The 14,825-nt window shown below is 32.0% G+C and overlaps 1 long non-coding RNA gene across 2 annotated transcripts; it reads left to right on the plus strand.

The window, feature by feature from the left end:
* Positions 1-11,394: 11,394 nt before the first annotated feature.
* LOC145953969 (uncharacterized) lies at positions 11,395-13,640 on the plus strand. Of its 2 annotated transcripts, XR_014431184.1 has the most exons (4): positions 11,395-11,895; positions 11,990-12,089; positions 12,180-13,498; positions 13,600-13,640. It is a non-coding gene; the product is annotated as an uncharacterized LOC145953969 (long non-coding RNA). The 2 variants fall into 2 exon arrangements; XR_014431185.1 differs by lacking the exon at positions 13,600-13,640 and having other exon boundaries at positions 12,180-13,587.
* The last annotated feature ends 1,185 nt before the right edge of the window (positions 13,641-14,825 follow it).

A 14,825-nucleotide genomic window follows, 5' to 3' on the forward strand; every position in this document is an offset into this window, starting at 1 on the left:
TTATCGTCTACCAAAAGACGTAAGATCATATATTTACTGAAGTGAGATATGAACACCTATTACAGATAAAAAGTATATATCGATTGAATAAAATATAAATGACTATCAGTCACTGAATTGAATAAAAGTTGTCCAAAAAGTTGATGCGATGTTGTATAAATTTGGATATAAAATTAAAGATAGAGATTGGGGTAACTATTCCTCGACGTATAAAATTTGTCTCAGATCAATATTCAGATTGTACGAAGGGTCCTTGTTAGGTAGTATTCTAACTGCATTGGTTAAAGAGAAGCATAAAATATACTTTTTTATTTTACATTATGTGTTTTCTTAATTAACTAAGGGTAGTTTAAGAGGAATGTTAGTAACTTTTTTCTAACACTTTCTTTTTAATACTCTTTGTTATTGGTTAAAATTTAAAAATTTTGATATGTTTCAAATAACAAATAAAAGTATTAAAAAGAAAGTCTTGTTAACATTTGTCTTTAGTTTAAACTTATCGGCAACTAAAATGAATATGATCCATTAAAAAGAAAGTCCTGTTAATATGTCTCTTTAGTTTGAGACACTTTCAATCTAGTGATGCTCTCTTGGCTAAATAATGCTAGAGGTTATGAAAAGTCTTTGTTGTTTAATAAATGTTATTTCTATACAAAATTAGAAGAAAGAAAAAAGTGAAATAAAAAATTCAAACTAGTTTAAAAGTCTATTTCCCATACAAAAAATTTCAAAACAAGAAAAAAAAAGTTTACACTTTTGTAATTAAAATTCAAAATAGAAAAAAAAAATTCAAACCAACCGTCCATAAAGTCTTTTTATTTTAAAATATCTTTGTAGTCCTCATAATTTTACTTATTTTACTTTTTAGTATTTATGGTTTAAAATATATTTTTTAATCTTTATACTTATAATTTTTTTAATCTTTTTAGTTTTTACGAATAATTTTTTTTAACCTTTAGTGAGTGATGTGAATTTACTAACACAACTACATTTAACATCTTTAACATTATTTCTCTAATATATGTATTAAAATATTATTATAGATTAAATTAATAAGTTATTATAATTTTTTTTCTTCGGACAATGTTACTAGAAATGAAGTAAATTTTTTTTTCATTTCAATATTGATTAAAAAAGGAAGCCCAATTTCCTACAGGAGTTGTAAGAGCATCTGCAATGGGAGTTGCTTATAAGCAACTCCCTGTGCCACATCACTCCCACATCAACTCTGACCACTTTATGGGTTGCTTAAATTTTAGCAGAATTGCTTGTAGAAGCAACTCTACTAAAATTTAAGCAACCCATAAAGTGGGCCAGAGATGATGTGGCAGTGATGTGGCACAGGGGATTGCTTATAAGCAACCCCCATTGGAGATGCTCTAAGACCTTTTGAATTAAGGTTGAAAAGTAGCCAATCATTAAGGCCTAGGCTGAAAACGTGAGCCCAATAGTTGTGGTTAACAGTAGCAGTCCAAAACTCAGAAATGTCCTCACAATCACGCAACACGTGCATTATAGATTCAAGGGCTTGGTTGCATCTAGGATAGATATCTGAGTCCGTCATATGTCTTAAGAAGTCTCACATGAAGAAGTTTCCATGAAAAAATACGACCCCTTTGTGGCCCTTTTCCAATTCCATATTGGAGAAAAACTATTTGTTGTAGGGGAGGACTAACAGAATAATTGGAAAGATAGTGAAAAGCTTCCTTGATAGAAAAAATTCATTTGAAGAGGATTGTCATATAGGCAAGTCTTATAAACCAAGGATGAACAACTTCAATTTTAGCACAAATATTAGTGGAGTTAAGTTAAAAGATGATCTTGAATCTCTGAAACTTTCAAGCTTTAATGTTAATAAACATAACATTTTTTTAAGAGAAAATGCCTTTGTAAAATATAAATCAGACGAAACATAAAGACACAAATCGTTAGATAGATGATGTATTATCAGACAAAAGATATAGTCTGACTTCATGAAGTCTTAAATGCATATCATTTATATTGACTAATGAATACATGTTGCATGTCTAACTGTTTCTTTAACAGATCAAACTAAGAAAATTCTTTGGAACTCACAAATTTGTTAAAGTAAATGAAGTTATGCTTTGTGTAACACCTTTACTACTCCAACACATATATTGTAATAATGTAAATAAACTAAAGAAATAAATTTTCAACATCGGTAAAAGGTTCACATAAAAACCTTTAGAAACATTCTTCAATATCCAAAATATTTTGAAAATGAAACTTGGAAAATAAAACATAAGAGGTTACAAAATGTTTTCAAAATAATAAGTACAACTCCATATACAAATAAAATCTATGTCCTAGAAATCCTCTGCCCCGATGTCACAATATCAGAGCTTACCTATAATTTAACTGTTGGCATTCTAGATGCCACTCATAGTCGGATCTTCCTCACCTAAAACATCCACAAATTGTACGGTGAGAAAAGAAAACATCTATATGTAAAGTAGATAAGGAAAAACATAACATAACATAATCTCATCATAACTCATTACTTAATGAAATATTCACAAGCATTTCTATATATCATAACTCTATCAATCATGCATCATCTTCACGTCATAATTCGCAATCACACCAATCCATCACAAATCTTGCAATTAACACTATCATTTTCACATTCATAATCTACACAAATCTTATAGTTAACACTATGCCAAGGCCACGCCACAACTAACATAAGTGATACGGGTTAATTGCCTCACTCATCCCACACTAAGCCAAGGTCACGCCGTCCTTGTAGCATCACTTACCCAAGGGTCGTGCCATCCATGGTCATTAGTGTGAGGAACCACAATCACATTCATAATTCACACAAATCTTACAATTAACCCTATGCCAAGGCCACACCACATCTGACATAAGTGATACGTGTTAATTGCCTCACTCATCCCAACTATGTCAAGGTTACGCCGTCCTTGCAGCATCACTTACCGAAGGGTCGTGCCATCCCTGGTCATTAGTGTGAGGAACCACAATCACATCACATTCACATTCAATACAACATGTCACATCATAATTAATTGAACAATTAAGCCATAACATACCATTCGCCACATCATGCTATCAATTCAATACTAAAAGGGTAGATACAATATGTACACATTTGTGCCAAGACATCACAACACAGTCCATAAGTCAATTCCGCATCATATACATAATATAGATAAGTCCACACAAAAATAATAGTTCATATATCCCTCAAGCAATTCACCATGAATCCACATCTTGATCATTAATTGTTATCATATAATATACCAATAACATTTATAAATTAATATAAAATCCAATTGATTCACCAATTTAATAGAATATTAAATCAAATAGTAAAACTCCCAATTTTTTCAAAACCTAACTCACAGACACTTTTCTACAATTTCGTTCTCCCTCCCAGATCATCATTTTTTTACAAATTAATTATATATTCATAATCCTTAGTACATACAAAATCTCATAATACCAATAATTTACCAAACAAAAACAATTATAAAATTATTAAAAAATTTCACAGGAACTCTTCTCTCCCATTCCCTCATGTGACTCTAGACATAAATCTCCCATTTTTCCCTGTACCTTGATAAGCAGTAGTTGAAAATAAGCAGGATCTGGTTGGTCTCCTCCGCTGGGTTCCCCTCGGTCTTCAGAGAATGTAGAAGAAAAGAAGAGAATGTAGAAGAAAAGAAGTCAGAAGTGAAAAGTGTGCTTTTTGGGAGTGTTAGAGCGCTCTATTTATGCATCAATATTCGCCGGAACGACCCGTTTCAAATCCGGAACGGCTCGTTCTGGACTCTTATGTTATGTGTAAAATTCACATCCAAAATGGCTCGTTCTCAAACCAGAACGGCTCGTTCTGGGGTTGCATTTAACCCATAACGGCCATATTTGGAACGACCCGTTCCAAACTTTGGAACGACCCGTTCCAAACTTTGGAACGACCCGTTCCAAACTTTGGAACGACCCGTTCCTAACTTTAGAACGGCCTATTCCTAACTAGGGTTATAGGCCATTTTGGTGGTTTGGAATGGCCCGTTCCAATTTGAGAACGGCCCGTTCTGGCCGACCAAAAATAGGTCTTTTTAGTAGTTTGGAATGGCTCGTTCCAGTTTGGGAACGACCCGTTCTGGGTTACTAAATCACCCATATTGGGCTTTTGGGCCTTCGTACAATCTGTGAAAATGGGGCTGTTACAATTCTCCCCTCTTTTTAGAAATTTCGTCCCCGAAATTCACCTGAAATAGAAATAGGTAGGCTCCTCGCATCTTGCTTGCTAATTCGTTAGTCATAGTCTCTTCAGTCCCCTTTCGGAAACTCTACTAGTTGGAAAATTCATATAACCTCACTACCTCACTGATGTACATCTCTATCAATCTCTCTAAAGAATATCTAATATCAATAAGGGTAAGGTGAGCCACCTTGGTGAGTTTATCCTCTATAACCCAAAAATAATCAAATTTATTAAGCTTCTTTATTCAAAACTACAACTAATTTCATAGATACAGAGTCTCTCTTCCAAAATGGGACGTTTAAAGGCTGCAAAATTCCTAAAGACTTCTAGCATACTAAACACGAAACACAAATTCCTCTATTCCTCTCTTCACCTTAGACCTCCACGCTTCCGCCGCGCCACTCGGATACATCTTAGTAGCTCCTAAATGAATGATAATAGTACTCTTATGTCTTTCCTCTAAGATCATCTTCCTTAATTCGGGATTACTAGGCACACAAATTCTATCCTTGAACCCCAAAACACCATTAACTTCCACTCGCAAAGGGCTATCTATACCCTTACCAATCCTTTCCACTTGGTTCACTAAGAAAGGATCTAACTCCTAGTCTCTCTAATCTCTTCTATTAATCTATTAGTCCTTTCCAACATATTCAATCTAATGCTCTTAAGGGTGAGCTCACACATCACGCTTAAGTCTCTAACCTCCTCAATCAAATCCAACCCTTACATCATAAAAAATGACAGATGAATGATCATCTTACTCAAGACATCTGTGACAATATTAGCTTTACTTCTATGCCTCTCTTCAAAGATCAAACACCTAAGCATAAGTTCACGAGGTACACATGCTCGGTCTTAAAGTATTACTACTCCATCTATACCTAAGGCAAACTCTTATCCATTACCTTGTCCAATAGCCTCATATCTTGACACCAAAATGAATCAACTAATTATGCTTCTCCAATTTCTTTCAACGATCCACTTGTTACCCAAGTCATACCTAGTTTCACACTACTAGGAGTAATATCGCCAGTCAAACTTAAATCCCTAATTTGAGCCAAAATATCCATCTTTCTAATCATAAGGGAAGATAAATGTAAAGGTTTCCTACTCAAAACACTGGTCACCACATTGGCTTTGCCCAAATAACAAATAAGATCAAAATCTTATTCCTTAAGAAATTCCAACTATTTCCTTTGTCTCATATTCAACTCCCTTGGTCAAAAGATATTTAAGGTTCTTATGATCACTAAATACCTCAAGCTTAGAATCATATAGGTAATGTCTCCAAATCTTCGTATAAATATTACAATCGCTAACTTAAAGTCATGGGTAAGGTATTTCCTCTCAAGTCCAACTTAGAAGCATCACAAAAGACTTACCAAAATCCGATAATATTAACATTGACACACTAGTCAATCTTTCCTTAAAAGTTTGGAAACTACTCGCACACGTACTATCCCACACAAAGACAACACTCTTCCTAGTCAATCTAGTCAAAGGTAATGCTATCTTAGAAATTTCCTCAATAACCTCCCATAATAATAAGCTAATATAAGAAAAATCTTAACCTCACTAATTGACTTAAGTATCTCCCACTTAAGCACAACTTCTACCATAGATAGATCTACATTATACCTCCGCTAGAGTTTACAGGGCCTAGAAAACTCACTTCATATAACCAAAAATCATACTTAGATAACTTAGTGTAAAACTGTCTTGGATATATCTTCATCCTCATCTCCAATATGATGATATCAAATCCTAAGGTCAATCTTACTAAACACACAAACACCTACTAATTGATCCATAAGGTCATCTATCCTCATATCAACATACATGCATATCAAATCATATTAGAATACCAATTTAAACTTTCATATATATCCTTCCCAAGCATGTACGAATCAATCATTGTTTACTCCATGTAGCATATACATGAACCAACATTACCACATAGCATCATACAACCTTAAACAACCTTTCAATCCATATGACAATGCCTCAAAACATCATAACCAAATCAATTTTTATCCTTGCATTGCCTAATAACTCAAAAATATCATGACACCATAAATATCCCTTCAATAACTGTCAAGGAAAATGATACACAAAGAGTTATACTCATCCAAATGATCTCAATCCTATCTCAAAAGAAAGCTAAGAGAAAAAACTACAACTCTTATGAGATTCTAAAAAGATAATCTTTTTAGCTAAAAATTCAAAAACTACAACAGATTTATTCAGCGCTTACAGCTAGACCTCTAATCACTAAAGCAATTATTACTGAAGTTCTATACCTCCGTTTTATCTTATTCCAGTTCCATTGGAAAAATAACATCCAAGGCTACAACTTTCCTAAAGACTATAAAATCTAATTATGTCAATACAATACTCATACTGGCACAACAAAATTGCAATGAAAACATCTTCTACACCAGACAACAATAGTGTATCAATATCTAAGGCCAAAAAAATACCTCAATCCTTCCAAACTCACTCCTTTCCACCTCAAGTTCCCACCAAAACAACTCACATATTCGGCACAAAATAATTAGAGAATAAAACTCACATGCTACCTAAATCATAAAAGGTTAACATGCAAACACCAACAATCAAGGAAATTACCAACATTTTAATCTCTCATCGAGAATACCAAAACTCCAATTCTCAACATACAACCTCCTTGGATTCGATCGCTACAACTATAGATTTCTAAAACTCCATCAACCATAAACTCCCAACACACTCGAAAAATCAATGTCTCATCCACATCCAAGGTTCCAATAATTTCTAGTTGATTAGCACAATATCTTGTCTACTACTACTCGCACATATGCTTGCAACACAAGCGATATCACTCATCCACTACTTCTTACGTAAGCAAGAAGTATCAAACAAATAAGCACTCATAAGAATGAAGAAGAACAGTCATAATAATATTAGCTAACACTATCTATCATTCCTCTAATGACAATATAATCTAACAGTATCAAACTCAACAATATCAACTCAACAATATCAACACAAGGAGAACATCATCTTTATCATCATCATTATCAAAGTAAAGTATTATCCAAGTACACAACAAACAAAACACTATCAGAGTACACAACAAAATCATGATAAGTACATAACTCACAGTCGATTGGATCGACCTGCTCTAATACCACTAAATGTAACACCCTTACTACCCCAACACATATATTGTAATAATGTAAATAAACTAATGAAATAAATTTTTCAACATCGGTAAAAGGGTTCACATAAAAACCTTTAGAAACATTCTTCAATATCCAAAATATTTTGAAAATGAAACTTGGAAAATAAAACATAAGAGGTTACAAAATGTTTTCAAAATAATAAGTACAACTCCATATACAAATAAAATCCATGTCCTAGAAATCCTCTGCCCCGATGTCACAATATCATAGCATACCCATAATTCAACTGTTGGCATTCTAGATACCACTCATAGCCAGATCTTTCTCACCTAAAACATCCACAAATTGTACGGTGAGAATAGAAAACATCTATATATAAAGCACATAAGGAAAAACACAACATAATCTTATCATAACTCATTACTTAATGAAATCTTCACAAGCATTTCTGTATATCATAACTCTATCAATCATGCATCATCTTCACGTCATAATTCGCAATCACACCAATCCATCACAAATCTTGCAATTAACACTATCATTTTCACATTCATAATCCACACAAATCTTACAATTAACACTATGCCAAGGCCACGCCACAACTGACATAAGTGATACGAGTTAATTGCCTCACTCATCCCACACTATGCCAAGGTCACACCGTCCTTGTAGCATCACTTACCCAAGGGTCGTGCCATCCATGGTCATTAGTGTGAGGAACCACAATCACATTCATAATCCACACAAATCTCACAATTAACCCTATGCCAAGGCCACGCCACATCTGACATAAGTGATACGTGTTAATTGCCTCACTCATCCCACACTATGCCAAGGTCACGCCGTCATGGGTTAAATGCAACCCCAAAACGGGTCGTTCTGGTTTGAGAACGGGCCATTCTAGATGTCAATTTTACAAATAACGTAAGAGTCCAGAACGGGTCATTTCGGATTTGAAATGGGTCGTTCCGGCGACTCTTGATGCGTATAAATAGAGCACTCTGACACTCCCAAAAAGCACACTTTTCACTTCTAACTTCTTTTCTTCTACATTCTCTTCTTTTCTTCTACACTCTCTGAAGACCGAGGGGAACCACTACAAGAAAAATTGTTATTATCTACGGAATATTATCTACGGAAATTTTTCCGTAGATAACATTTAATTATCTACGGAATATTATCTACGGAATATTTTCCGTAGATAATATTTAATTTTCTACGGAATATTATCTACGGAATTTTTTCCGTAGATAATTTCCAGTTATCTACGAAAATATCCGTAGATAAGTTATCTACGGAAATTTTCGTAGATAACTTATCTACGGAAATTTCCGTAGATAACTTATCTACGGATATTTCCGTAGATAACTGGAAATTATCTACGAAAAAAATTCCGTAGATAAATTCCGTAGGTAAAACATTTTTTTTATAAAATAATTAAAATATTTAATTTAACATCATTAAAAAAAATAATCATTATAAAATTTATTTTTTTTAGTTTAATTATTTATTATAATACTTTTTATTTACTAAAAAATTATTTTTAATTAAAATATAATTTAGAATAATGAATAGCTTTAACTTTTGTGTACCATATTTAATGGAAAACATAAAGAAAAGATGAATTCAATTTTACTTTATTAAACGTAAGAAACAAATTAAAGATTGAATTTTTTTAACAAATAAAAACTAATATAACAATTAATAATTTATATTTCTATTTATATTAATTATAAATATTTCTTATATTATATAATAATTCATATAATTTATTTAATATTTTTTAAGTTAAATTTGATTATCTTATTTTTAAAAGATTCAGTAATTAATTTTCTTATTTAAATATTAAATTTATTTTGAAAATACTCAATTGAGTCTTTAATTTTTTAAAATATATTAATTTAATCAAATTTCTTTTCCTTTTAACTTCAATTATTTTTAAAGATGAATTAAATATATATATTATTATTATTCATAATATAATAATTAATTATCGAGTGGTGTGTAATACTTAATAAAAGTTACACCCGGTATTACTGTTAGTATAACCTGTTTGTCTATATATATAGAGACAGAGACAAAGAGACTGAGGAAATGAATGGAAGAAAAATAGTTAAATATATAGTTGTTTGATTATATGTATATAGTAATAGATAAAGGGAAATATATATACGTCATCTTGTAACTAATTTTTGTCTCCAAAATAATGGATAATTATATACCCTCAATTCTTAAGAAATAAATAAATAATTTTTAGTTATTAATTTAACTTTTTATTAAAAGATTTAAAGACATGAAATGTATAATGGTATGTGATAACCTAAATAAATAAATAATTTTTAATTATTATTAACGATCAAACTGTTCAATTTAAAAATTTTAATGCATAGATCAAATTTGCAAATTTGTAAAAAATTTAAAAATCATTTGATACTTCATTTCATTAATTCAAATTGACGGATAATCATAGAATCATTTTATACATTGATTAAAATTAATGAAACGAAGTATCAAATGATTTTTAAATTTTCTAACAATTTACATATTTGATCTATGCATTAAGAACTTTAAATTGAACGGTTAGATAATTGAAATTTCATAGAGAAAATGAGTTATTGAACGGAGTAAGTCTATGTAACTCTTAGAGTAAAAAGATCCATCTTCTTTAATATATATATATATATATATATATATATATATATATATAATTTGCTTTCCTTTTGTGTTTCATTTTCTGTTTATGGTTTTTTAGTTTATTAGTTGTCATCGTACATGTGTTTGTTACCTTTTTCTTTAATTTGGATTTTATACGATGTAAGTTTTAATTAGATATTCAGCGAATCATATTAATAAAGATTTCAACAAATTATATTACTATTAAACATCCGATAAATAAGGATATATTTAAAGAAATAACTTATTTAAGATATTATATAATAAATGTTTATGTAATAAGATCAATGAATAATGATATGTTTTAAGAAATAATACTTGTTTATCATGAAAATAAATTTTGATTGAAAATAAAATAAAAATATAAAAAGTAACTAAATAACTTTCAAAATGACATTCTATATCACAATAATATTAAAATGATTTTATCTATTTTTTTTATTAAAAAAATAATATTAAAAATTAAATATTTTTATAAATACTAGAGATGTTAAATCACTTTGTGCCACTAATAATGATAGGTAGATAAAATATTAGAAGATTTTACGTAGTTATTTAGAGAGAATATAATTTTTTTTTATATTCAAAGAAAAAGTGTTATACATAAAACTTTAAGATTTTGTTAAAATTTCAAAATTGAACTATTATTATTGTTATTATAAATATATTATTATTTTAAATTTGAAATACTATTATTTTGCATTTAAATTAAATTATATTAATCATTATTTTCAAGTTTAAATTAAAATATTATTTATATATTAATTTAATTAATAAAAAATATAATATAGTAATTTTAAAAATAATTGTATTTTAAAGATATTTATTTCCTATTATTTATAGGAGTTAAAATGGTAGTTTTTTTTTTAAATAAAAAATATATTCTTAAAACACAAAACGTCACAAAGAAGAGAAGAGAGGCAAAGTTTAAACCCTAATATACAGAGAAGAGAGGCACGAGGTTCGTGAGAGGCACGATTTTAAACCCTAATATACAGAGAAGAGAGGCACGACACTTTCAGAAAGCTCAAAATTTGAATTGGAATTTGAGTGAGAAGGTGTCGATGATACCGAAGGAGCCGGAGCAGGTGATGAAGATGAGAGGCGGTTGTGTCTTGGGGAAGAAAACCATTCTCAAGACCGAGCATTTCCCTGGTTGCCAGAACAAGCGTCTGTCTCCTCAGATCGAAGGCGCTCCCAATTATCGCCAGGTAGGTCTTCTTCTTCGCTTTTTTTCTTTCCTTAATCCTATTCTGCTCTTCATTTCATTTCAATGTCGTTATTCTTAGGCATCCGACTCCTTGCATGTTCACGGTGTTGCCATTCCCACGATTCATGGAATACGGAACGTTCTCAACCACATTGCGCTCGATTCAAAGTTCTCTGGATTAGCCTTCGCGAGGAGCTGGTCTGTTCTGCTTTTTCGAAACTATTTGTCGTTTCTGCAATTTAGTTCAGCCTAATTCTTTCTTCTTACTCGTTAGTTCAGCTTTAATACTTTAACTTGGTCTTTCCTAACTTTTTTTTTATTTTTTTTTATTTTCTTCCTTTGTTGGAATCAGCTTGCGTACATTAATGGCCGTCCCTTTGTTTTGCGAGATGTGGAGAGGCCCTTCTCCAACCTTGAGTATACGGTATGTTGCGCTGGCTGTCAATTTAGTGTGATGCTTTGCTTATAATTTGGTTGAATGATTGAGTTTGTTGAGTTGTGTGGCATTCTGTGCTTAATTAGGGAATTAATAGGGAGAGGGTTGAGCAAATGGAAGCTCGTTTGAAAGAAGACATTCTGGTGGAAGCTGCAAGGTATTTATGTGCTGCGTTAACTGCAGCTTGTCCTTTGAATTTGTGCTTGTCTTTACTCATTACTGTTTATCTTATTTGCATGTGGATGCAACAGATATGGAAATAAGATCCTTGTGACTGATGAACTGCCAGATGGGCAGATAGTGGACCAATGGGAGCCCGTGTCAAGTAATTATGTGAAGACACCACTAGAGGTATGGCTGAAACTTGTTTGCTTTGGGAGTGTCATAATTCTCAATCAATTTTCTGATAGAAATGCATCAAGGTTGTTTTCTTTGCTGTAGGTGTATCAGGAATTGCAAGTGGAGGGATATCTTGTTGATTATGAACGTGTTCCTATAACGGATGAAAAATCACCAAAAGAATTAGATTTTGATATTTTGGTTAGTTCTTTCACTTCTTTCACCAAAGTATTGATACTCCACTGATGAAGGTATTTATTTTCACCTCAATGTTATTAAGTTTATAATAAAATTGATTTAGTTGCATATTAGCTTTTCATATATTTTAGAGTTAGCAAATATATTTTCTTTGGTTTAAATTTATTTGAAAGTGTTTGAGCAACCTTGAAGTCTTTAAATTTAATTAGCAATGTAGTAGGAAACAACTTTTCTAGTTCTACTTTTTTAAAAGGTTATTTGTAGTGCTATGCTTGTTTAGGAAATTTATATATTTTTTTTGAAACTTATATCCAACACTTATGAAAAATATTATTTTTCCCTCCCAAATTATGCTTATCCAAAGAACCATATAGTGGTTGGTGGTTTCTAATTGCTTCAACCTTTTGTTGCCTCAAAGATACCAAGTTGAGATTAAATTAATTAAATGAGCTCCAGATTTATCTACCCTTACCACAAACATAGAACAGAAGATGTTCTTTTGTTCCATTCTTGAAAGTAATAAAAGACTTTTATTTTATTGGCTTGAACTTATACTCCTGTTGCAACTCTTTTGCCCCCCTTTTCCATTTTAGATGGTTGTTACTAGTATGTTGATAGATACAACAACAATTCCACAATACTGTGCAGTTTTTTGTTATTGTTTCCTGTTTCACTGTATTGATCACATTGATTAGATTATTAGCTGCCCTTTTTTAATTTGGCTTGTTATTCAAACAAAAACAAAGGAAAAAGGCCAAACAAGTTGGACCTGCATCATTAGCTGCAAACTGAAAAGTGATCCTAATCCTAAAAACAATCTCATTTTTCAACTTTGAGATGCTCTGGTAGAGAACTTGGGATCATGGATATTCTTTTAGGGCAGCTTTAATGCAATGAAGTTCAAAACAGTCGCAGCAGCCATTCAGAGTCCCTACTTCTATTTTTTAAAACATCGTAACTTACTTTAATCTCTGTAAAAAGTGTAACAAGCAATAGTGAGATAGATTTAACCAGACATTGTACATCTTTAATCTGTGTAGCGTACTTTGGATCTTTCGTATATATTTCATTCATTTCTTTTTAAGAATCACTATTGTGTATGCCAATCATGATCAGTTTTGCTCCAATTTTACTTTGGGACAGGCTTATGCACGAGAGGTTGATGAGCACAAACGCACATTGCTTTTGGTTAACAAGGCCGATCTTTTACCTGCTTCTATCAGGTTTGGTTGTCTGATTCCCATAAGAGGTTTATATTGTACCAAATATTGCCCTTTATTGTATCATGGCTTATTATTTTGTCCTGTCTTATCTTTCCCTGCAGAGAGAAATGGGCAGAATATTTTCGTGCCAATGATATTCTCTTTCCCTGCAGCTCTGTGAGTTAGGTTTTGGAAAATTTGGGGGTTTTACTATTTGATTTAATATTCTATTAAATTGGTGAATCAATTGGATTTTATATTAATTTATAAATGTTATTGTTATATTATATGAAAACAATTAATGATCTAGATGTGGATTCATGATGAATTGCTTGAGGGATATGTGAACCATTATTGTTGTGTGGACTTATCTATATTATGTATGTGATGCGGAATTGACTTATGGACTGTGGTGTGATGTCTTGGCACAAATGTGTACATATTGTATCTACCATTTTAGTATTGAATTGATAGCATGATGTGGCAAATGGTATGTTATGGCTTAATTGTTCAATTAATTATGATGTGACATGTTGTATTGAATGTGAATGTGATGTGATTGTGGTTCCTCACACTAATGACTAGGGATGGCACGACCCTTGGTACATTGGGAGGCAATGTGGACTCTCCCTAGACACTTAAAGCATTTTATATCACTAGTCCTAGAACTAGTGTGTGAAGTGACCTTTCCCTTTCCATTGTCTTTTTCTATAGCTAGACTCTTGGAGGGTTCAAAATTTTTCTTTTTCTCAAAAAGTTTTCCCTCCCTCTTATAGTCTTTCTTTAGAGATGAAGAGTGGGAGCTATCTCTTTTATACGAATATTTTCTCATTCTTTGTTGTTCTACCCTTACACAAAGTTGGACCAAGTCATTTAGGTCCCTGTAGGGTAGTAGCTCCACTTGGTCTCTTATCTCTAAATTAAGACCACTTAAGAATCTAGCTACAGTTGTAGCTTCCTCTTCCCTTATACAAGCCCTCATCATGTAAAGCTCCATTTGTTGCCTGTATTGTTCTACAAACATATCCCTTTGTTGGAGCCTTTGGAGCTTATTCATAAGCTCCCTACCATAGTAGGTGGGAATGTGCCTCCTTCTCATTGCACTTTTGAGATCATTCCAATATTGAATTGGAGGATCATTATGGAGGCGTTTCTCTCTCTCTAGAGCTGTCCACCAATACATGGCATGCCCTTGGAAGCTAAGGGTAGCCAGAGGGACTTTCTTCTCTTCACTTACCTTATGGTAAGCAAAGAGTTGCTCTACTTTCATCTCCCAATCTAAGTATGACTCCACATCATCTTTTCCAAAAAATTGTGGGAGGTCAACTTTGACTTCCCTAGGTCTTAT

This window comes from Cajanus cajan, chromosome 1 (assembly GCF_000230855.2).
Source record: "Cajanus cajan strain Asha chromosome 1, NIPB_CcT2T_4, whole genome shotgun sequence".
Taxonomy (NCBI): Eukaryota; Viridiplantae; Streptophyta; class Magnoliopsida; order Fabales; family Fabaceae; genus Cajanus; species Cajanus cajan.